Source organism: Erinaceus europaeus, chromosome 17 (assembly GCF_950295315.1).
Source record: "Erinaceus europaeus chromosome 17, mEriEur2.1, whole genome shotgun sequence".
Classification (NCBI taxonomy): domain Eukaryota; kingdom Metazoa; phylum Chordata; class Mammalia; order Eulipotyphla; family Erinaceidae; genus Erinaceus; species Erinaceus europaeus.
In genome coordinates, this window is record NC_080178.1 from 10,801,406 (window position 1) to 10,824,967 (window position 23,562).

Consider the following 23,562-nt stretch of genomic DNA (forward strand, 5'->3'; position numbering starts at 1 on the left):
TGCAGGCCTCCTGCTTCCTGTCCAGGTAGCTCACGCTGGGACTTCTGCTGACTTTCAGAACAGAAGGGAGCGACAGCTCCACCTCTCAGCTGGAAGAGGGGGGATCCTGCCACTTGGCCAGCCTGGATCATAGAGACACACACAGGGCACGGTGTGAGTGGAGCCCATGCCAAGAGAAGGACACAGGTGAACGGCTATACCAGGCTCTATATCCCAGCCAGGATCCCCGAGGGCCCCACCCTAGTACTCCAAGATGCAGCCTGCAAGGCACAAGTCACTTGCCAGAAGAGAAGCAGTTGACAGGCCAATAAGATGGGCAGTGGCAAGTCACAGAACAGAAGTCACCTTCAACAGGGGTCTGCAGCCAATGGCAAAAACAGACAGTAGTCTTTGCCTATTTCTTTGCTAGTTATAGGAGGCACTGGAGATGAAATCATTGGAAGCTAGGTGTGGTGCTCCTGGTAGAGTGCACATAGTACAACGTGCAAGGTCCTGGGTTCAAGCCCCTGGTCCCCACCTGCAGGGAGGAGCTTCACAATCAGTGAAGCAGTGCTGCAGTTATCTATTTATCCATCTATCTCCCCCTTCCTTCTCAATTTGTCTCTGCTTCTTTCCAAAATAAACAAACAAAAAGATTAAAATAGTCAAATCCAGGGGGCTGGGCGGCAGCGTAGTGGGTTAAGTGCACATGGCACGGAGTGCAAGGACCTGCTTAAGGATCCCAGTTCAAGCCCCCAGTTCCCCAGCTGCAAGAGGGTCGATTCACAAGCAGTGAAGCAGGGCTTCAGATGTCTTTCTTTCCTCCTCTCTGTCTTCCCATCCTCTCTCTCGGTTTCTCTCTGTCCTGTCCAACAAGAACAACAGCTATAACAATAATAACAACCACAACAAGGCCAACAAAATGGGAAAAAAATAGCTTCCAGAAGCAGTGGATTCATAGTGCTGGCACTGAGCCCCAGCGACAATACTGGTGGAAAATAAAAATCAAATCCACTACCTTTTTTCTCTTTTCTCCCCTTCTTCTTCTTCCTCCTCCTCCTTTCCACCTTCTCCTCCTCTCTTCTTCTTCATTTTTACCTTCTCTTTAAAAAAACGCTTTTGGGAGTCGGGCGGTAGCACAGCGAGTTAAGCGCACGTGGCACAAAGCACAAGGACCGATGGAAGGATCCCAGTTCGAGCCCCCGGCTCCCCACCTGCAGGGGGGTCGCTTCACAGGCGGTGAAGCAGGTCTGCAGGTGTCTGTCTTTCTCTCCCCCTCTCTGTCTTCCCCTCCTCTCTCCATTTCTCTCTGTCCTATCCAACAACAACTACAGCAATAATAACTACAACAATAAAACAAGGGCAACAAAAGGAATAAATAAAATATTTTTTTAAATACTTTTATTTATTTTACTATTGGATAGAGACAGAGAAATTGGAGGGGAGGAGAAAATAGGGAGAAAAAGAGACAGAACCAGAGAGCCCTGCTTTACCGGATGTGAAGCTTTCCCCATGCACTTGGGGATCAGGGGCTTTAACCTGGGCCTTTGTGTACTGAATGTGTGTGCTTAACCAGGTACGCCATTGTCATCACCTGGCGCCCTCTTCTCCTCCTCCTCCTTCTCCTCCTCCTTCTCTTTTGTTTTTTCTCCTCCCTCTCCTTCTTTTTCTGCCCACTAGGGCTTCACTGGACATGTTTCCTTTCCAGCTAGGTATGAGACTGAGAGGGTTTGTGCACAGTGCTCCCATATAGTGGCCAGGGGCTCGGACCCAGGACCTCACTCCTGGCAAAGTGTACGCTCTACCAAGTGAACTACCTCCCAGCCCCAAACCTGCTCCCCTTTTTTCTTTTCAAAGAGTATGATCGCCACAGAGCCCCTCCTCCCCCACCTCCCTTTTTCTCCCCATAGAAGTGATTGCCGTGGGAGTCGGGCGGTAGCACGGTGGGTTAAGCGCGTGTGGTGCGAAGCTCCCCACCTGCAGGGGAGTCGCTTCACAGGCGGCGAAGCAGGTCTGCAGGTGTCTGTCTTTCTCTACCCCTCTCTGTCTTCCCCTCCTCTCTCCATTTCTCTCTGTCCTAACAACTACAACATCAATAACAACAATAAAACAACAAGGGCAAAAAAAGGGAATAAATAAATAACTCTAAAAAAAGTTTTTTAAAAGGCAATCTTCACTTCTGATATAAGTCAGAAACAGAAGGATGAATATGGGATGATCTGTCCTATTTAACAATGACAACATCAATAACAACAACTACAACAACAATAAAAAAAGGGGGCAACAAAAGGGAAAATAAATAAATATAATTTTTTAAAAAAAATCTAAAAAGAAAAAAGAAGAAGAAGAAGGAGAAGAAGGAGAAGAAGAAGAAGTGATAGCTGCTTCTCAGACCTCACGGGACACAGGCACACCAGCTGCCGCTCCCGGGAACATGCTGACATTCTTGTGCGTTTCCCACAAGCTCCTGGGTGGCGCCAGAGCCACACCTTGAACAGCAAGAATTCCAAGGGCCTGCTGTCGACGGCTCTAAAGTGAGCTCCTTAATTCCATTGCTAAGTGTGCAGGCAGGGTGACCACATACCTGGAGGAGAAAGTTCTGGAAAGCTCTGGACATGGACATCACTGTGAAGATCTTAGACTTGGGTCTTGAGCATGACACTGAGTTTGGAGGTCTCACTGAGCTGAGCATGCAATACTGGAGCTTGCTTGGTGAGGACAACTCTGGGTCAATGGAATGAGAGAAAGAAGTGACATTTGTGTGCATGGGATGGCTAAAAGGTGCAGTGTCAGACAATCTTCTGGAACAAGCTGCATATCTCAGGAATCCTCCTTCTCTGGAAGCTTTTCTCCACAGTGGAGGAGTGGACTGCATGTTCCTACAGTATACCACTTTCTTCCTGGCCATGGCTGGCTGGTGCCAGCCCAAGATGGACCAGTAAGATGCTTTCTTCTGGAAACCCAGAACTTTGCACTGAGACACATCAGTTTGGGCAGTTTTGACTCTGATTAATTGTAGTGATCTAGAAAGTCCTTAACCTATTGCTCTTGACAGTTGGACCTTAACGTTTCCCTAGCTGTGGCTGGAATGCCCTAGGGTTTCACACTCATAATTTACACACACACACACACACACACACACACACACACACACACACACACCAGTTTTCATTTCTACCTAAACTGGATATTGCCTTCCAAATAACCACAGGCAACACAAAAGTCCTTCTAGAAGCGGCTCCCACCTGCTCCCCTGAGAAGGGAGGCTTCTTTGGACTCTGAGTCTCACTTTCGCTTGATTCCAGACAGCACTTGACTCAGCCACACCACATGCACCTCCTACTGCTCAGCTGGGGCTTTCTCTTGACACACACACTGCTGTCCACCATCCCCTTGGCTTGGGAACTATTTTAGAGGCACCCCACCTGCAGGAAGAGAGGACTCCTTCCTCCCTCTTCTAGCCCCTGAAGCACCCCTGCTTCAGTAAGGAGACCCCACTGGACCCTCAAGCCTTTGTCCTCCTGACCATGCTCTCCAACCCAGGGCTGTGAAATAGACAGGGTCTATTTAGAGCCCCTCCCTGCTCAGTCCTATGCCACCAGCACTCCTTCTGTCATTGATTGAGCTCCTTGAAGGCAGGGCCTGGGCTCTGCTGGTCCCTATCCTGTCCTGGGGGATAACAGTGCCCCCCCCTTTCCAGACCAGCTCTTGGGGAAGGGCGTGTGGAGTGAATGAACGCGTGGGGGCATGAAAGAGCCAATCTTCTCCAACCCACTACCTTGACCAAATGCCCTTTTGGATACATGGTACCAACAGGGCATTATCAGGGTGCAGAGGGAGAGCACAGCCCTCTCCAGCGGCTCAGTCACCCCAGGAGGTGGAACCCATTTCTCTCTCTCCTCCCCGCAGCGATCCAGTTCTCCAGGGATCCCACTTGCTTTTCAGCCTCTCCCACGCTAAACCCGGTCACGCGGGGCTTGGAGGAGGGGGGCCCGGGCGGCTCCCCCCGCCAGCAGGCAGCGTGGCCCGGCCAACCCCCTCCCCCGGCGGCCCACAGGGCTCCCTCCACCCGCATCCCGAGCCGGCGCCCACCGCCCCCACGCGGAGCCCGAGCTGCCCAGGACGCGCCCGCGGGGGCTCGCACCGCTCCCCTCCCCACCGCCAGGGGGCGCTGCCAGGCCGCGGCTGTCGCCATGGTCACCGCTGCCAGCGGAGCGAGGTTTACGTAAAGGACGTAGCGTCCCCCGGGGGGCGGAGGCGGCCTGCGCGCCGGCGCCGGCGCCCTGCGAAAGCGGCGTTGGTGAATCGGGGCCTTGGGGCGCCCAGGATGGAGGTGGCGGTGGCTGCGGCTGCGGCGGGCCGAGCCCTGCGGCGGCCGGGAGGTAAGGTGCCGGCGGGCGCAGCGCGGAGCAGTGTCGGGGACGCGCTGGCCCGTCAGGCGGGGCCGCGGGCTGGGACGCGGCTGCACGCGCCGGGGCAGGTGGGGACCCCGCGGGCGGAGGGCGAGAGCCGGCGGGCGTGGGCAGCGGGGTGGGGGTCAGCACGCTCGCCCCCGCGGGGAGGCAGGTGTGGAGGTTCAGCCCTCTGCACGGATGGGGGGGCGGTGGGCACAGCCCGGGACCCTGTGCCAGCCTGTGGGCACATGCCGGCCTGGCACCAGGAGAGGAAGTGCCCGCTTGCTCGGCGGGCGTTGCACGCTGTGGCCTTGATGCAGAGCGCTGCCTCCCCATGGAGGCATGGGTGCCCCCAGCATGGCAGGAGTTCCCGGAGTGGCCTTGGCACTGCTCACAGCTGGCACCACTGCCAGCACCGGGGACCTGCCGGCCCTCACCCCCCAGGGTGGTTAGCAGGGTGAGTGGTGAGAGCCTGCTGTGGGGGCCGGGACACAGGCGCCAGGCAGCCTTTAATGTGGACACGACAGCCTCTCTGGCACAGCCCTGTCCAGGCACCAACATCATCCTGGGTTCCTGCATCCGCCCTGCCCTAGGGGGAGGAGGCAGGCGTGCTGGCCACTGGCCCTGAGCATGTGTGTCTCAGGAGCTGGGCATTGGTGGTCACAAGGGATCCGGGTCCGACGCCTGGGAGAGCTGGGTCTACCACCCATGGGCCCCTGCCTGCTCGTCCCTGGGCTGTTGGAGCTGCCTCTCCTCCTGGGTACCCTGCAAGCCTTTGGGGTCCAGGTGCCACCCCGGTCTGGGGTGCTGCTGTCCCGGTGGCCACACCCCAGGTGCATGTTGGGATTGTGCCCACCTTCATGGTGGACAGGGATGGGGGTCACTCCAGGCCGGGGTCTCTGTAGGTGTCACACCATCTTCCACAGAGAGGACACCTCACAAGCCCCCTCCTCCCCTGGGAGTTGCAGGGTGTGGAGCAAGTCTTCAGGACTCTGAGTACATAAATGAGGATGAAGGAGTGACTGGGGTTACCGGGTGGTGGGCCTGCGAGCCTAGCATAGCAGGTGCCCAGGTGAGAACTTGGAGCCCCCGCCCCAAGTCATTGAGACCATATTGTGGCTTGGTGTGCTGCAGACCAGAACCCTGGCCAAGCAGCCTGTACAGTGTGACCTTGAGCAGGTGCCTGACCATTCAGGTCTGAGGCCCCAGATGGCCATGGGGAGATGAAAGGCGGCTGCCTACAAGGAAAAGTTGTGCAAAAGTCAAGGCGTCATGTAGGTAAAGGAGATGGTGCAGAAGGCCAGGGAGGCGGCACCCTGAGCAGAGAGGCTCCAGGAGCTGAGGGAGTGGGCTCCCTGACACTGTGAGTGGGCTCCCTGACACTGTGGGTCACTCAAGTTTGGCCACAGCCAGGGGTGACAAGACGGGGCTGGGAGGTGTCTGTGACTACCTGTGTGGAAGGGAGACTTGGAAGTGTGTGTTTTCTCTAGAGAATTTCCCTGGCTCCCACTTCTGAGAATGAGGTATTTTTTTTTAGTTGGGGGGGGGGGGGACCTGTGACCTTAGGGAAAGCGTAATGGGTCAGAGGTACCACCAGGGTGAGGCCCAGGGCTGGGGACCTATGGAGCACCTGGAGAGACACTCACCCCTGGGGCAGGGAGAACAGGCTTGAGAGTAGGCCAGGGGTCCTCTAAGGGAAGGCAGGTGTGAGCAGAGCCCCCCAGGGCCCCAGGCAGGGGAAATCAGGGGGCGCGCAGGCTGCTTTGCCTTCTGCCAGCCCTAGACACCCAGTATTCAGAAACTGGGGCTCCCTGGAAGGTGTGTTTCCATCCAGCCCAGCACTGGTTTCTAGAGTATTCCACAGGAATGCCTGCCTGAGCCAGGCTCCAACTCACCAGCTCACTCCTCAGGGCAAGGAGTTCTGTCCCTGTATCTAGGCTGCAACCTGGCCACGTGGGCAAGAGGAGGGCATGGCCCTGCCAGTAAGAAGAAGGGTGGCAGGCTCACTTTTCCAGGTCTCTGGCCCATGCCTGCGCCCCCCTCCAGCAGGGCCATGCAAAAAGAGCCCATAGCACCCCCCAGGGGTGCACAGTGCACCCCTGTGACCTCGGCTCAACCCCCACCCCCGCCTCTGCGTTCTGATCTGTGGCTCAGCCTTATGGTTTGGGGGCTCCATGAGCCCTCTGCAGCCACCCCTCGCCATCTGCCTTGTGTGCTGGGACTGTGCCCAGCAGTGCTGGGTGCCAGGCAGGAGCACTTGGCCTCTGTTCCCCCAGGGCATCCTCAGGGCCTGGGGGGAGGGGGGCTGGGAGGAGGGGGTCAACCAGTGCTGCTAGGAATAGATTCTGGCCAAAAGCAGATGTCCAGGGCCAGCGGCCTCCCACCCCCAAGTTGAGAGTCACCCAAAGCTGGCTGATTCTTGCCCTCTCCCCCACCCCTTCCCCCCCCCCCCTGCTTCTCCCAGAGCTGCTGGGCTCAGCTGCTGGCAGCCTCAATTCACCCTTGGCCTTAGAAGTCATGGTGCCCGGTCAGGGCTGCCAGGGACTGGGACACTCTGGTTAGAGGACTCTGGCAGCCCTGTCTGCAGACTAGGGAGGTGGATCACCTGTTGGCCTGAGCCCTGCTCTCACCCTGCCTCCTGATGGCATGCCAAGGGGGGCCAGGCATGGCGCCGGGGGACACATCAGCGAGTGTGCGGTCAGAGGGAGGATTGATCTCTATCCGCCCAGCCAGGGCCCGCAGGATGTGGCCAGGGCTGCTGCGGTCTCGCCGGGTTCCACACACACACACCTGCTCTGATGCTAGGCCCAGCGGACTCCCTAGGGTGGGGGAGCATGTAGAAAGTATGTGGGCAAGGAGGACGGGGTATTGGCCTGTCTTCAGGGGGGACCCCTAGACACTGAGAAGACCATCCCTCCAGGTGAGCTCAACGGGAGAGCTGCCTGGGACAGAAGGACGGGTGGCCGGATGCTGTCCGAGCAGCAGGAGTGCACGTGTGTGCAGCCACGTGTGCCCGGAGTGTTTCTGTGGGCAGCGAGCGGGGCTGAGGGGTGCGGAGTGCCTGGAGGCATGGGAAACTGTGGGCTCCTGTGTCTGGCTGGCCTGGTGTCGGTGGGTGTGCTGGGGGGGCAGGGTGCCATCCAGCTGGAGGGAACAGTGCAAACGATGGGGGGGGGGGTTTGCAGGGCAGGCGAGACCTCCTGTCGTGAGCTGCTGCCCTGTATTCCTGGGGTTCCTAAGAAACATGTCTCCATGCTATCCTGAAATCCCCCACATACCACACACCTGAGTTCAGCTGGGGACAGTCCACCCCCATGGCAGAACAGCACGGGCACCACAACCCCCAGGTGCTGGGACTTGGGACGCTGGGGTGCAAGTGGTGGGCAGGTGGGCAGAGTGCAGACAAGCAGGCACCCCCTGGACCCTTTGTTTTTGGCTCTTGCAGGGGGCCTGTCCCCTAGCCCTGTCCCCCATCCGTCACAGAGTCAGTCACAGGCTCCAGCTCCAGGCCCTGGGAGCCCCTGTCCAGGGTCACCCCACCCCACTAATGTAGCTCAGAATTGTTTCTTAAGCACCCACCTGGGTTTGTGGGGGCCACCCAGGGCTCCCACAGAGGACCTGAATATACCAAAACCCAGGAGGCAGACGCGTTGTCCCCAAGGTGTTCGCACTCTTTGGACAAGATGCTCAGGGCATAAAGACATGTCGAAGGGGGTCGGAGGAGGGGCCTTCTGCCTGGGAGACCTGGGAGGGAAGTATCCTGGCTGTGCCCCTGGGGGTTTCGGTCATCAGAGAGACCAAAGGGCCAGGGAGGTGCTGACAGGTGTCAGGTGCACCCACTAGAAGTGAGACAGGACAAGTGGGTACTGAGTCCCCAGTCCCCAGGCTGGGGTTTGGTGCATGCTGACAGCTGTTAGGACGAACTGGAATGTGGGCCCACCCCCAAAGTGTCTGGCAGCAGGGGCTGGTGGGGGCTTGGGAAAGGCAGTGGCCACCCTGGGGGGGGAGGGGAGATGTAGAGAAAGGTGGGGGGGGCTCCCAGCCTGGGGTTCCCACATTTTTCAGTTGCTTCATTTCCAGTGTGCACGGTCAGGGCTGGGGTGGGAGGGCTTCCAGGGTCCCCAAGCTACTGTCTTCAGCCCCTTCCCCCAGAACCCATGGGGGGGGGGTTCCAGTGACAACCCCAGACTTTTTTCCTTTTCTTTTTTTAAAAAAAAATTTTTATTTAATATTGGATAGAGACTGAATAATTGCGAGAGGAGGGGGAGATAGAGAAGGAGAGAGACAACGACACCTGCAGGCCTGCTTCACCACTCATGAAGTTTCCCCCCCCAGCCCCCCGTAAGCGGGAACCTGGGGCTTGAACCCAGTTCCTCACACACTGTAATGTGTGCATTTAACCAGCTGCACCACCACCTGCCCCCCCAAACTTCTTTCCAAGCGTTTGGTCATGTTCTCACCCACTCCCCTCCCCTGGAAACCTGCCCCCCCCAACACACACACACACACACACACACACACACACACACACACGCACACACACACACACCGGATTCAGCCCAGGATGCTGACCAGCTCATCCTGGGGAGTTTTTTTTTTTTTTTCCTCCTCCAGGGTTATTGCTGGGCTCGGTGCCTGCACCATGAATCCACCGCTCCTGGAGGCCATTTTTCCCCCCTTTTGTTGCCCTTGTTGTAGCTTCGTTGTGGTTATTATTATTGCCCTTGTTGACGCAATTCGTTGTTGGATAGGACAGAGAGAAATGGAGAGAGGAGGGGAAGACAGAGAAGGGGAGAGAAAGATAGACACCTGCAGACCTGCTTCACCGCAGGTCTCCCTGCAGAGGTGGGGAGCCGGGGGCTCGAACCGGGATCCTTACGCCGGTTCCTGCGCTTTGCGCCACATGCGCTTAACCCACTGCGCCACCGCCTGACCATCCTGGGGAGTTTTACCAGAGCCTTTTCCGCATTTGGGGGTTCTCCACCTGCCGCTGGGAGTGGCAACAGATCCTGCCTCCCCACACTTGGCTTTTCTCACAACCTTTTAGTTTGAGGGGCCCAGGAAAGCAGAAGCCATTTGTTTCCAGGAGTCTACGTTCAGCCACAAAGTAACAATGACAACAGTTTGCATTCAGTGAGGAGTGAACATGGGGGCCTCAGTGCTCCTGTAACAGGTCCTTCCTCTACAGGGCTCGGAGAGGTTAAGTCACCTGCCCACGGACACATAGCAGTTGGGTGTGGAGCCAGTATGGAAACCCTGTCTGGGTTCTCTTCTGACTTCCCTCCTCAGTCCCCTTCCCTCTCCTCTCCAAACTCCACACAATAATATTTTATTGTGATGAGAGAGAAAGATACAAAGAGACTGAGGGAAAGTCCAGAGCAGTACTCAGCTCTGGCTGATGGGAGTAGTGGGGATTGAACCTGGGAACTCAGAGCCTCAGACTTGAAAGTCTTTTGCAGAACCATTATGCTATCTCAAGTCTACCTTTACTGTGAAGCCCACCTTCCAGATGTTTTGCTCCCCACCCCCCAGACCTGTCTTACCTCACACTGTTAGGGGGTGTCCTCCAGCATCCCTCGGACAGAGTGACTTGTTGCCTCTGTGCCTGGCCCCCCTCGCCAATCCCAAACCTCATGGAAGATACTAGAAGCCATGGAGGAGGCTCCGCTATAGAACTTTTTTGTAGGAGTTTCTGGGTTCGGGCCCTGATTCCACCAGTGCTGGAGTGATGCTCTGGTCCTCTCCCATTAAATGATGGTAGTAAAAGTTGCTGGGGAATCACTTCTCAGCCTTTTGGCTAAGGTAAAGTATCAGTTTAAAAGTTCCTGGGAGATAGTCCAGTGGATTAAGTGTTGGGCTCTCAGGCATGAGTCACAAGTTCAAGCCCCTGCATCGAATATGCCAGAATGATGCTCTGGTTCTCTCATTCATTGATGATGATGATAATAGTAATGGGGCAGGGGTAGATAGCATAATGGTTATGCAAAGAGACGCTCATGCCTGAGGCTCCAAAGTCCCAGGTTCAGTCCCCTGCACCAACATAAGCCAGAGCTGAGCAGTGCTTTTGGGAAAAAAAAAAAAAAGAAGAAGAATAAATAATAACAATAATAATAATATTGACCTAGGTGGTGATACGGTGAATGAAGTCTTAGCTTCTTAGGCATGAGGTCATCCCAAGTTCGAGCCCCTGCATTGAATTTTCTCGTTCTCTCTCCTCAATGAATAAAAAAATGTCAATAAAAGAATCACAGTGATGGAAGTGTCATTTGCCTTCTCAGCATTTTTACACTCTGCCTCACTGGATCCTCTGAGCCTCCCCAGAAGGCCAGTAGCAGTAGGTCTTATGATAGATGGGCATAGACTCTTCAGATTTGGGACCCAGTGTGCCCTGAGGTCCTTGCGTCTGATCTCCCTGGAGTGCTTTTTTTCTCTGACTCCCTGGTAAATCTTTTATTTGTTTGTTTATTTATTTACTTGTTATTACCACTATTTTCCCAGAACACTGCTCAGCTCTGGTTTACAGTGGTGCTGGGAATTGAACCTGGGGCTTTTGGTGCCTCAGGCATGAAGGGCTTTTTTGCAGAACCACTGTGCTAGTTCCCACATTTTCATCCAGTGGCCTCTCCCCTCTCTCACTCTCCATCTGATCTGAAGTGCCAGCCCTCGTAGGGGGTAAGGGGAAGCAGGGGAGGGCAGAAGGCCAGAAACACCCACCGACTGCCCGGGGTTAGATGATATTAGGGAGACAGCGGCCCACGGGTTACACTGGGCTGGGCAGTTGCGCCCAGATCTGCTGAGCCATCTCAGATGAGTCACTCAGCCCCTCTGAGCTGCAGCTCATCTTGGATTACAGAGCAGTGATATTTCTTCTCGCTGTCTCTGTCTCTGAGCTCCCAGGCAGCACAGGGTGTGACTACCAGAACTGCCAGGCTTGAGGTTCAAGCCTAGGGCCTTCCTCCAACACACCCCTGAGCCCCAGTGCCTGGGAGGCCTGGGAGGGAAGTATGGGACTTGCCCAGGAATACCCTGTGGCCAGGAGCTGGCCAGGGGTCAATCCAGGGGGTGCTGGCCCCCAGGTCCATGTCCTGCTGGCTGCCTGGCTCCTCAGTCTGTGTGTACACACAGGCCACCTCCTTCAGGCAGCCTGACTAGGTTGCCCAGGCCAGTGGGGAGCCAGCAGCAGCTCCCAGTCCTGCTCCCCCCCCACTCACCCCCTAGCCTGCAAAGAGGTGAGCCCGCCGAGTTCCGGAAAGCAGGCAGCGGGCCTGTCCGCCTCTCATGGCCGGCTGCCCAGGGCGTTGTCTGGGAATCCTCTGCTTTTTCATCAGCCTCCTCCATGCCGGCCAGTACTGCTGGGTGGGGCTCCTCACTCCCACCCTCCAGCCTCTCCCTGGACCCTGAGGCAGGGTCTCCACTGTGGGCCTCACTCTCCAGAGCTGGCTATTGTGGGGTGTCTCTCGCTCCACTCCCAGAGTTTCCACCTCCCTTGCTGGGATTACATCAGACTTGCCTGGCTCCCAATCCGGACAGCCCAGCTCCGTCCTTCTAGGCTCACTGCCGGCCCCGGTCATCCCAGGTGCCCCTGGCAACCATCTGGCACTGGCCCAGTCCACCCACCCAAGCATGACACCCCAGAGCCATGGTGACACCCCACTTCTGCTCAGTGTCCTACAGCATGAGTTTCAGCTTCTCTCAGCCACACTGCTGCTCAGGGAAGCACACCCCCTTCATTCCGGCCCTTGGTGTCCTACTTTCTACTTTTCTAGATGCAGTGGTGGGGGGGTTCAGAGGGGCCCTGGGGCCCATGGGGGACCCCACCCCAGACTGCCACCCTCTCCCCAGCTCTGCCCACTGCTCAGAGTGGCACTGCTGTAGTAAATGTGTTTGATGGTTTCTCTGACTATCCACCCGGAGACCCAGGTGTCCTCTGTCACTCAGCCACCACACTGGCTCAGAGCTGACAGTCCCCCCCCCCCCCCCCGGCTGGTCCCTGGACCTCTCTTCCCCCCCACCCCCAGTTCCCGCTGCTGCCTTGCTATGCAGGCTTCCTCCCCAGCCTCCTTTGCTTTGCCCACCTTTTCCTCCCCTGAGGCCTTTGGAAGAAGCTGGTATCTGTCCTCTGACCACTCACCCCCCAAGCCTATAAAGCTGTGCTAAGCACTCCCCCTGCTTCCCCCCAGCTGCAGGAAGGCTGCCTGGGGCGTTCCCCTTTGCACCTGAGGACACTGATGACCTCAACAGAGCCTGGGGGGTGGTCCTCTCCAGCTGGGGGAGCCCCAACAGGACACCAGCACTTCCAGGGCCATGACAGTGGTGGACCTGGTCCCCTAGCAGAGGCTAGAGACTCCCGGAACACACAGGAGAAGGCCGATGTCAGCCCTGGGCCCCCTACCCCCACCCCCAGGACACTAGCCACCTCTGGAGTCCCTCCTTCCCTCCCTGCAAGTCCAGGAGCTTTCTTTTTCCCTTTTTTTTTTCCTCCTCAAGCACTCATGTTCAGTATCTCTTGCCTTTGAAAGGAGTCCGCTTCCCCGACACACGCCCCAGGACAGTGGGCAGCTTGGCCACTTGGACTCTGGGGACATTCCTGGGGACCTGCTGAGTGTGCAGCCCTGTTCTGGAGGCAGGACTAGAGGGAGGGCTGAGCAGAGGACCAGGAGTTAATGACACATAACGCAACTCAGTGCTCTTGGCGGGGAAGCAAGTCTTTTAGTGCACAGGCTGGAGACAGCTCTCAGCTGGCCCTCACCCGGCACTCTGCACGAGGCAAAGCTTCCTCACTAGCTCGAGCTCAGACTTGACAGCAAAGGACCCAGATTTCCACCTCCAGGCAGAATCGAAGGCTTCTGCTAAGGCCAGGCCTTTGCAGCTTTGCAGGCTGTGACTCGGACCCCCATGTTCCTGTTTCCCCTTCTTTCCTCTCTTTCTTTCTTCTTCTTTTTTAAATTATTGATTATTGGAGACAGACAGAGAAATTGAAGAGGTGAGGGGAGATAGAAAGGGAAAGAGACAGAGAGACACCTGCCACCTTACTGCACCACTCGTGAAGCTTTCCCCCTGCAGGCGGGGACCAGGGACTTGAGCCCAGGTCCTTGCGCACTGTAATGTGTGCAGTTAACCAGTCGTGCCCCCGCCTGCCCCCCCTCGTTCCTTTCTTTCTTTCTTTCTTTCACCAGAGCAGGGCACAGCTCTGGTTTATGATGGTGCAGGAGGGATTAAACCTGGGACTTTGGAGCCTCAGGCATGAGCGTCTCTTTGCATAACCATTATGCTATCTACCCACCCCAGCCCCATTTTCTTTTTAGGGGGACATTGGGGTCTCACACATGCACTATTCTACACTATCAGGCTGGCTTTTTTTTTTTTTTGCCTCCAGGGTTATTGCCGGGGCTCGGTGCCTGCACCACAAATCCACTGATCCTGGAGAACATTTTTTCCCCTTTTGTCGCCCTTGTTGTTTTATCATTGTTGTGGTTGTTGTGGTTGTTGTTGCTGCTGCTGTCGTTGGATAGGACAGAGAGAAATGGAGAGAGGAGGGGAAACAGGAGGAGAAGAGAAAGACAGACACCTGCAGACCTACTTCACCACCTGTGAAGCGACTCCCCTGCAGGTGGGGAGCCGGGGTCTCAAACTGGGATCCTTACACCGGTTGTTAAGCTTCGCGTCATGTGCACTTAACCTGCTGCGCTACCGCCCAACTCCCTCAGGCTGCCTTTTTCAGATGAAATGAGGCATGTTCAGAGTGGTATGGCTGGAGACTCAAGCTGGCTTTTCTCATTATTGTTATTTCAGAGAAAGAGAGAGTGAGGCAGGCCCTACAGCACTCGAGTTTCTGCTGGTGCCATGGCACTCTCATTGTGGTGCCTGGGCTTGAACCCAAAGCCTATGCATATCAGAGTGTGTGGTCAACCAGGCGAGCTATTTCCCAGCTCTATGACCCCTGCCTTTGGAGTATTATTCCTTGCACCTCCACTCGACACTCAAATTGGGGGCCCACTTGAGCCATAGGAAGGACAAGCACCTACAAAGAGAAGTCCCCCCCCCCCATATTTGTGTACCCAGGCTCCCAGGGTGGAGCGTGGCTTTCGCCCATCTCTGCAGAGCCATCCTTGGGTGGGGGGAGTTCTGCTCCTCTCACCCCACATGCCCACTGTGGATATCCTCCCCTCCACACCTACCCCTTCTCCGAGTCACCCTCCCTGCCCTTCCCACATCCCAGCCCTTCTATAGGCAAACCCCATTGGGCAGGCTGCCGCCGCTGTCACAAAACCCAGCACTTGATGGAACCTCAGCCCTGTCATCTAGCAGCAGGAGCCCTGGGCCTGGATATGGGGACAGCAGGTGTAGGCTGTGGGGGAGCTTGGGAGTGGGGCCTCCCAGCCCCTTCCCTGCTCCCTGCTGCCTTTTAAAAGGCAGTCAGAGCCTCAAGGAAAGAATGGCCCTGTCCCCACCCCACTCACCCACTGTGTCCTTAGCCTGTCTGTAGGCTGTGGAGGCAGGACCCCCCCCCCCAACCCCAGGCAGAAAGTAAGATAAAAAATGGCGGTGCAGACATGGCAAATGGAGGTGAGGAGATGGAGCCCCCTCCCTGCCTGCTGTGTGATGGGGGGGCTAGAAGGGAAGCCACAGGGTGGGGTGTGGGGGTTCAGGAACCTGCAGTGGATTGAACTTCTGTTCTATTTTTATTTATTTTTTTTTATAAAAAGGAAACATTGACAAAACCTTAAGATAAGAGGGGTACAACGTCAAACAGTTCCCACCACCAGAACTCCATATCCCATCCCCTCCCCTGATAGCTTTCCTATTCTTTAACCCTCTGGGAGTATGGACCCAAGATTCTTGTGGGATGCAGAAGGTGGAAGGTCTGGCTTCTGTCATTGCTTCCCCGCTGAACATGGGCGTTGACAGGTGGATCCATACTCCCAGCCTGCCTCTCTCTTTCCCTAGTGGGGAAGGGCTCTGGGGAAGCAGAGCTCCAGGACACATTGGTGGGGTTGTCTGTGCAGGGGAGTCTGGTCGGCATCATACTAGCATCTGGAACCTGGTGGTTGAAAAGACAGTTAACATACAAAGCCAAACAAATTGTTGACCAGTCATGGACCTAAAGGCTGGAATAGTGCAGATGAAGAGTTGGGGGAGTCCTTCATTTTGTAGATAGTTAGTAGGCATATTTTAGTTATATTCCAAAGGGCCTGTGGCTATACTAGGTTTTTTTTTCTTTTTCTTTTTCTTTTTTCCCCTGAGCCTGAAATCTGATATGCAGGTGGATCCAAGTTATTGTCTGGGGAGGTGATGTCATGGTTGGAAAAAGGACCAGAAAGCTGGATCAGGGAAGAGAGTAGCTCCCAAATATGGGAAATGGGTATAAATATTGTTGACTGTAAACTCCATCGATCTGATGTGATCTGGGGCCCAGATTCAGCTTAGGAGCCTGTGTGGCCTCTGCATCCCTGAATTTCTGTTCTTCTGTTCCACCATCGAACCCGTGCCCAGGGCTTGAACCCAGGCCCTGAGGTATAGTCAGCTGTGTGCTCTACCAGGGGAGCTAGCCCCACCCACTCACCCCTACTACACACACACACACACACACACACACACACAAGTGATTCTGAGCAAAGCCTGAGAACCAGTGACATCACCAAGAAACAGGTGAGGGTTTGGGTAGTGGCGTACCTGCTTGAACACACACATTACCATGCACAAGAACCTGAATGCAAGCCCCCAGTCCCCACCTACAGGGTGATGGGGCAGGTCTGCAGCTATCTCTCTGTTTCTCTCCCTCTCTATCTTCTTTCCCCCTCTCAGTTTCACTGTTTTATGAAAGAAAGAAAGAAAGAAAGAAAGAAAAGAAAAGAAAAGAAAAAATGGCCACATGGAGTGGTGGACTCATAGTGCGGGCGCTGAGGCTCTAGAAACAACCCTGATGGCAATTAATTAATTAATTAATTTTTTAAAAAAACAGGTGAGAGATGCAAAACTCAGTGCACCCACTCCCCCAAATGAGAGACCCTGGGAAGAGACCCCAGGAGTGAGTGGCTTAACCAGTGCTTGCTACTAGGTGACCCTCTAGTAGCAAGAGCCCCACCCCCATGGGGCTCATCCTCTGCACCGGCTACTTTGAGGGCTAGCGTCACAGGGGCAGGGACCCCAGCATCAGGGCATCATTCTCTCCTGGGCTGGCCCCCATGGGATTGGCTCAGACTAGAGCTTCCTGGGCCAGCTGATGCAGAACTGCAGGGCAGGTGCCTAGGATTCTCATTGACCTGTCTGCTTCCTGCCCACTCAAATCTGACAAGTCACAGGGGGCCACCTGGTGCCTGAGGGCCATGGAGCATGTCCCCCCGACCTTCCTCCAGACCCCTGCCCACATGATGTCACCACAAGGGCAATGTCCTTGGCTCTGATATCCTCCTGCTTGGGGCGTTGGCTGAATCAACTCCCATGCACTCTGCGCACACACGGCCCTGCATTAAGTGCAGATGGAGCCCGGGGGCTGCCTGTCTCTTGCAAAGCTGCTGGGTACAGTGACCCCAGGTGGGGCAGAGGCAAGACTGTTAACACCGTTCCTAGTGGAGCCATGGGGGCTGCTCTGCGGTTTTCCTTCTCCCCTCCCCTCTTGTCTTTGTGAGGTAGAGAATGTGTCTTTTGTAACAAGCAGGAAAAAGCTTCAGTGAGCATGCCTGTTGAGGTGAAGCCCAGGTTCCTCCCCCAGCAGCTGGCCCAGACTCCCAGTGCTCCTCTCCTCCTCCCCTGCCCACTGGGGTGGCCTTCCCCTGGGCTTCCTGGCCCTTCTTGTTATCTCCACCACCTTCCCACTTTCTCTCTGCTTTGAGGCTTTCCTGGTGATGGCCGGAGCTCATCTTCCTCTGTGGGGAGAGGGGAGAGAGAGAGAGCCTCTCATCTGGCTTGTCTTGGGGACAAAGTCCAACTGTCCTCGGAGTGTCCCCTGGACACCTGATCAAAAGTCCCAGAATCTGGACCCATGAGATGTGTTGGGATGAATGAATGAATAAGTCAGTCAGTCAGTCAGTCAGTCAGTCAGTCAGTCAGTCAGTCAAGGACTGCAGCCAGTGGCTGGGCAGGGCCCACAGCTGTGTGACCCATGGTACAGTAGCAGCCTCTCTGGGCTGAGTGTCTTCATCTCTCAGACTCAGGGTGGGTTTGGGGTAGGGGCTGAGTTCCAGCTCCCCAGAGCCCTTCCAGCTCTGAACTCTGGGGAGTTCCACACCCTACACCTGAGACCTGTCCCGGGCCTGGTTCCTAGATACACCTGGCAAAGCACAGAAGTGGAGGCTCAATGGGGAGACTCCTTTCTCGGCATCCTGGATTCCTTGAACTGGCCCTTGGTAGTCTTGGTAGCTGCTGCTTCCTCCTCCTCCCCTTTCTTCTTTTTCTTCTCCTTCTCTTCTTTCTTCTCCATCTCCTTCCTCTCCTCCTCCTCCTTCTTTTTCTTCTCCTCTTCCTTCTCCTTCCTCTCCTCCTTCTACTCCTCCTCCTCTTTCTCTTTTACTTTTATAAAAGAGAACAAGAGCAGAGCCAGCTGTCAGCTCTGGCATGTGGTGGTGCAGGGCTTGAACCCAGGGCCTCAGGCATGCAACTCCTATGCTCTAATGCAATGAGCCAGCTCCCCAGCCCCTTGGGAGCCTCTGCACTGTCTGTGGATGGGTGTCCACGTGTCCTCCACCCTGGCCAGAGCAGCAGTGTCCCATGTCCCCTGCACGGCCTAGAGGCTAACCCCTGGTGCCATCCCTTTCCTAATGGGGGTGCAGTTCAAACCACTTGCTCCCAAGTCACTGAAGGAACCCCTAGGCTCTGTGGGGTCACAGCTGCTTTCACACAGTGGGTGGACTTCCATGCCTGGAAGGGTCTTTGGGGTGGGGGCTCAAAGCTGGGGGCTGGGGACCACCTGAACTTCAGTCTCCATCTCCCCGGCCCCAAGAGGCTCCCTCATCCACCCAGGAGTCCCGAGGGTATGCCCTCAGGGAAGCGGCCTGAGGCCCTCTGCCCCTCCCACACATACACACTCACCCCTGGCACCTGGCATGACCTGATCCCAAAGCCTCTGTCTGCTGAGCCCAGTCCCCACCTGGGGTCCCTAGAATCCTGGTCATTCTGTGTCTAGAGCACCCATGTTGGGGGGCTTGCCACCATCCTGTCCTCAGGAGCTGCTTCCTGGAGTCCCCAAGGTCCCTGTGAGGGTGTGTGGGGCCTGGCTGAGGACCCTGGGGTCCTGGTCTCAGAGTCCACCCCATGTGGACTACTTGAAAACTTCATGTGGGTACTTGAAAACTCCCTTCCCCTCTCCTCACCCACATCTGGAAGATGTGAGACTGGGTGGGAGTAGTGGGGTGCCTGGCCTTCAGCTAGGGGACACTGGGCAGATAGAAGTTGGATCCCACCCACTCACCCGCAGGCCCCCTTCCCTGCCCCTGCCCAGCTAATGCCAAGCGATCTGGTGGGTTTCTGGGGGCCTGGCCATGTCCCTTGAGAGACAGGATACCCTGCAGGGGGTGGGTTGGCGCCTGTCCCCTTTGTCCCTTCCCAGGCCTTCTCTCCTGCTCAGCCTATTGCTGAGCCTGCCCATATTGGGGTGCATGATGGGGCACTGGAGTCAGAGGAAGGAGATAGGTGTCCAGCAAGGCCCTGGGAGGCAGGGTGCCCAGGGTGACGGGCACAGAGCAGGAGCTGTCAGGGGCTGGGGTGGCCCTTCCCCCACTTCCTGCCTAGTTGACCCGAGGATGAGAGCCCCACCCCACCCCTACCATAGTGGCTTCCCTGCTGCTAGGCTCCTCTCTCAGGGAGCAGGAGATGGCAGTGGGAGAGCTGGGGTGTTCCTCTCACTCTCTGCTGAGATGGGGGTGCCGGGCGCCCCACTTCGTAGGTGTCAGCGGAACTGTCACCCAGCGGTGGCTGCGGAACCGGGATTTCCCTGGCTGAGTCAGCCTGGCCTGGCTGAGCCTCAGCCTCGAGGAGGGGGTGCCAAGAAGGTGTGGGGGGGGGGGGATGCAGGCCGCAGCTTGCAGGAGGGAGCCTGGGATGGGGTGGGGAGTGAGCAGGGGGATCATGGAGGGGTTCAGGACCCCCACAAGTGCTCACCCCCTCCTTCTGCCCAGCACCCCCTCCCATCCGCCTTCTCTCACCCTGATCCAGACCCCACCCAGGCAGTGAGGCCTGGGGTCCTGAGCACAGGCCCCCCGCACCCACCCCAGGGGTGCAGAGCCTTTCCACCCTACCCCCCAGCAGAAGAGGGGAGAGAATAGAGGAGTCATTGATTCCCTGGCTCCGCAGACTCTGCTGTCCTGGGGTGCAGACAGACAGAGTGACCTGACCCCGTGGGGGAAAAGTAAGAGAGAGGAAATGGGGAGGGCAGGAAGGGGGGGTTCTGGAGGAAGGCATAGACCCCCAGGCTTCCCCTGGAAGACTCCACTCGCCTCTGGTAGTGCTTCCACCCCTCCCCCCAGTGGCCCTGGATCGTGTCCCCAGCATCCCCAGCGTCCCCAGCCCCAGCTGGCAGAGCAGGCAGCCTGTGGAGGTGTTGCAGTGCTGGCGTGTGTGTGTGTGTGTGGGGGGGGGGTTGGGGGAGGGCTGAGCAGACAGAAATGTGGAGCGCGGTGGCGTGCGAGCAGGGCTGTGGGGGCGGCCAGCAGAGTCTGGGAGGGGAAGAGGAGCTGAGAGCTGGCGGGATGGGATGTACAGTTCTGCATGACAGGAGGGACTCTGCCCTGTCCCACCCCAGGGCCCCCAGGAGGCTCTCAGCATCCCAGGGCCTCCCCAAGGGCTAGGCTGCAGCCAAAGGATCCCAGAATGTGTGACCCCAGAACCCCAGAACTGTGACCTTTGAGGAGCTTCACCTGGGCTGGCAAGATAGGTGATAACTTCTATGACAGGTGCCAGCTGCCAGTGGGCTTCCTGGGGCATTCCTGGGGCAGGACTGTATCCACCACCCCCCCTCAGCTGACTCAGCACACCACTGGCCCTAGCCTGGGAGCCTGGGGGTGGGGACTAGGGGAGTCAGACTCCAGCTGGGGTGGACCCTCAAGGCTGGGCTGGCAGCACTATGACTCCGTAAAGGACAAGGAGGGCAGATGGTGGGCAGTGGCACACTCAGTTGAGTGCACGTGTGATCATGCGCAAGGACCCAGGTTCTAGTCCCCTCTCCCCACCTATAGGGTAGATGCTTCAGGAGCAGTGAAGCAGGTCTGCAGTTGTCTCTCTCCCTCTCTGTCTCTCTTGCCTCTCTCAAATTCTCTCTGTCCTATCAAATAAAGTAGAAAGGAAAAAAGAGGAGAAAATGACAACTTAGAGCAGTGGATTAGTAGTTGCTGGCACCAAGCCCCACTGATAACCCTGGTGACAATAAAAAAAAAAATCAGGGAGTCGGGCTGTAGCGCAGCAGGTTAAGCGCAGGTGGCGCAAAGCACAAGGACCGGCATAAGGATCCCGGTTCGAACCCCGGCTCCCCACCTGCAGGGGAGTCACTTCACAGGCGGTGAAGCAGGTCTGCAGGTGTCTGTCTTTCTCTCCCCCTCTCTGTCTTCCCCTCCTCTCTCCATTTCTCTCTGTCCTATCCAACAACGACAACAACAATAATAACTACAACAATAAAACAACAAGGGCAACAAAAGGGAAATAAATAAATAAAATAAATATTTAAAAAATTTTTAAAAAAAATTAAAAAAAAAATCAAAGACAAAGGGGTCCCCTGGAGAATGGGTCCCTGCCCCACCCTATGGCTGACACAGTGACCTGCTTCAGGGCTGGGTCCATACCTACTCAGTCCTCTTCTGACAGGCCCACGTGGGACTCAGTGGCCTGGAAGCTTCCTTCTGCTCCACTGCGCTGTGTTTTCAGCTCTGGAGGACAAAGAAGGGCCCCTGAGTTGTCCTGTGGCCCTTGGTGTGGCCAGGGACCTCTGTAGTGGGGAACAGGCCAGGGATCCCTACTGGGGGCTCTGACTTCTCCTCCCTCTTCCCAGGGCCATGGGCTGACACGGTGCTTTCTCGGGCAGGTGGGCCCTCACTCAGCTGCTACTTCCCTGTGGGCCTATGACGAGGGGTCCTGGGCCCTCGCCTGATGGGGCCTTGCAGCTGGTGTCCTGGGCTGACATCCCTTGGAGTTCAGGGGGGTCAATCAGGGGCAGCAGGGGGACTCAAGTGGGTGGGCGGGGGTCCTGGCACCCTGGGCCTGGCTGAGCCACCAGCTCCCATCTGCACAGGGGCGGCCCACCCGCCTGGAGTTGGCTGGGAGACCTGGGAGCCGGGAGCGCATGTTCTCCGAGCATCTTGCTGGCAGCAGATGGCAGCTACAATTCCCTTCCCTGCGCTTCCGGCCCCACTTCCCTTCCCTGCGCTCCCCCTCTGGGTAACTTGGGTGTCTACTTGTAGGGATGGGAGGCCAGCCTGCCATCCCTGACCTCCCAGCCACCTCTGGCTATGGCGCGGGCAATTTCCAAGGGAGAGGAAACTCTGCTCCCTCCCCCCAGGCTCTCTGAGTCTCTTAGTCTCATAGGGTCATCTTATGGAATAGACCCTACTGGTGAAGCAGCCCCCACTGGTGGAATAGCTCTTGCTGGTGGAGTAGCCCCAGCTGGTTGAATAGCCCCAACTGATGGATTAGCTCTTGCTGGTGGAGTATCCCCTACTAGTAGAGCAGCCCCTGCTGGTGGGATAGCTCCTGCAGGTAGAGTAGCTTCTGCTAGTGGAATAGCCCCAGGTTGTAGAGTAGCTTCTGCTGATGGAGCAGCCCCAACTGGGGGAGTAGTCCTTGCTTATGGCATCACCCTAGCTGATAGAGTAGCTTCCGCTGGTGGAATAGCCCTTGTTGGTGGAGTAGCTTCTGCTGGTGGAATAGCCCCAGGTGGTAGAGTAGCTTCTGTTGGTAGAATAGCTCTGGTTGGTGGATTGGCTTCTGCTGGTAGAATAGCTCTTGTTGGTGGAGTAGCTTCTGCTGGTGGAATAGCCTCAAGTGGTGGAGTTGCTTTGCTGATGGGGCAAAATTGAACCATCCTTTCCTGGTTGTCCCAGCAGCCACAGGTCAGAAATCTCTCCCCACGGGGGGCTGAGACCAGGGAATCACAGAGCAGTGGATGGAGTATGTGCTCAGAGGCTATAGTGCTCCCACTTTCCCAGAGCCACCCTCCATGGGGTGACCTGCCTCAGCTCACCCCACAGGCATGTGGTGCTGGGAGGAGCATCCATGTGCCAAGGCTCTGTGTGTGCCGAGCTCTGTGCTGTGTCCTCACACAGGGCTGGGCCCATTTCAGTGTCCTAAGGACAGTCTTCATGGCTTGTCCTCCAGCTCTCCAGGCCTACCCTCTGCCTTCACACTAGGACTCTGGGGCAGGAAAGGGGGGCCAGGGCATTCCCCTTGTTGCTCACCTGGGGCCCCCGAGCCACAGCCTGTGTTTGCTTTTCCCAGCCCCGCTTGGCAGTTCTGCTGCTGACACCTGGCTCACTGTTTACCCAAGGATCTGCCCTCCAGGAACAGGAGTGGGGCCGGGAGGGGGCAGCCAGGGGTCCCCTGCTTCTGACCTGCCAGCTTTTCCACATAGCCGGCAAGGTGGCAGGCCCAAGGGGGTGGGCGCCCAGCATAGCGTGTGACCTTGCCACGCAGGGCCAGCATGCCTGACATGCCAGGGCAGCGGTGGCGGCAGCTGAGGGACACTCAGCCACAGGCAGGAGGGGAACCCAGAGCTCTGGTGCCCAGGCGCAGGCCCGAGGCGTGGGGTGAGGGCGCCATCAAAGGCACTTTTGTGTGACTGGCCACAGCCTGAATAGTGCACAGCCCAGCTGGGCAGGAAGCAGGAGCCGCCTGGCCTGCGGGCGCCCCGCCCTCCTCTCCTTCCCTGATGAATCAGCCCCAGGCCCTGACTTCTGCTCCCCCCCCCCCAGGCCTCTTGCCTGGTCTGGAGCCCAGGGCAAGGGCGTGTGCAGATGGGGGAGGAGGAGACACCTTCAGGCCACCAGCCCTGGCTTCCCAGGGGAGATGGACCCCTTTCTCTGGACAGTCCTCCCCCCTAGGCCTGTACTGGCCCCACTTCCTAGAAGAACTCCAGTTCTGTGATTGGGGGCTGTGGCCTGCCCTCTATGGGCAGCCGGGACAGAGGGGCCATGCAGGAGTGGGGACAGCCTTCCAGGGTGCTCAGCTACGAGAGGGGGCCTGGTCACTCCCGTGGTGGCTCTTGGGGCCT

General features: G+C 57.0%; 1 protein-coding gene across 1 annotated transcript in view; it reads left to right on the forward strand.

Annotated features, from left to right (window-relative positions):
• The first annotated feature begins 4,233 nt into the window (after window positions 1-4,233).
• The window catches only part of DAGLA (diacylglycerol lipase alpha), a 60,770-nt gene continuing 41,441 nt past the window's right edge, over window positions 4,234-23,562 (forward strand). Inside the window, exon 1 of the mRNA XM_060176330.1 lies at window positions 4,234-4,361. The gene's annotated coding sequence lies outside the window, so the exon portion shown is untranslated. The remainder of the gene's footprint in view (window positions 4,362-23,562) is intronic.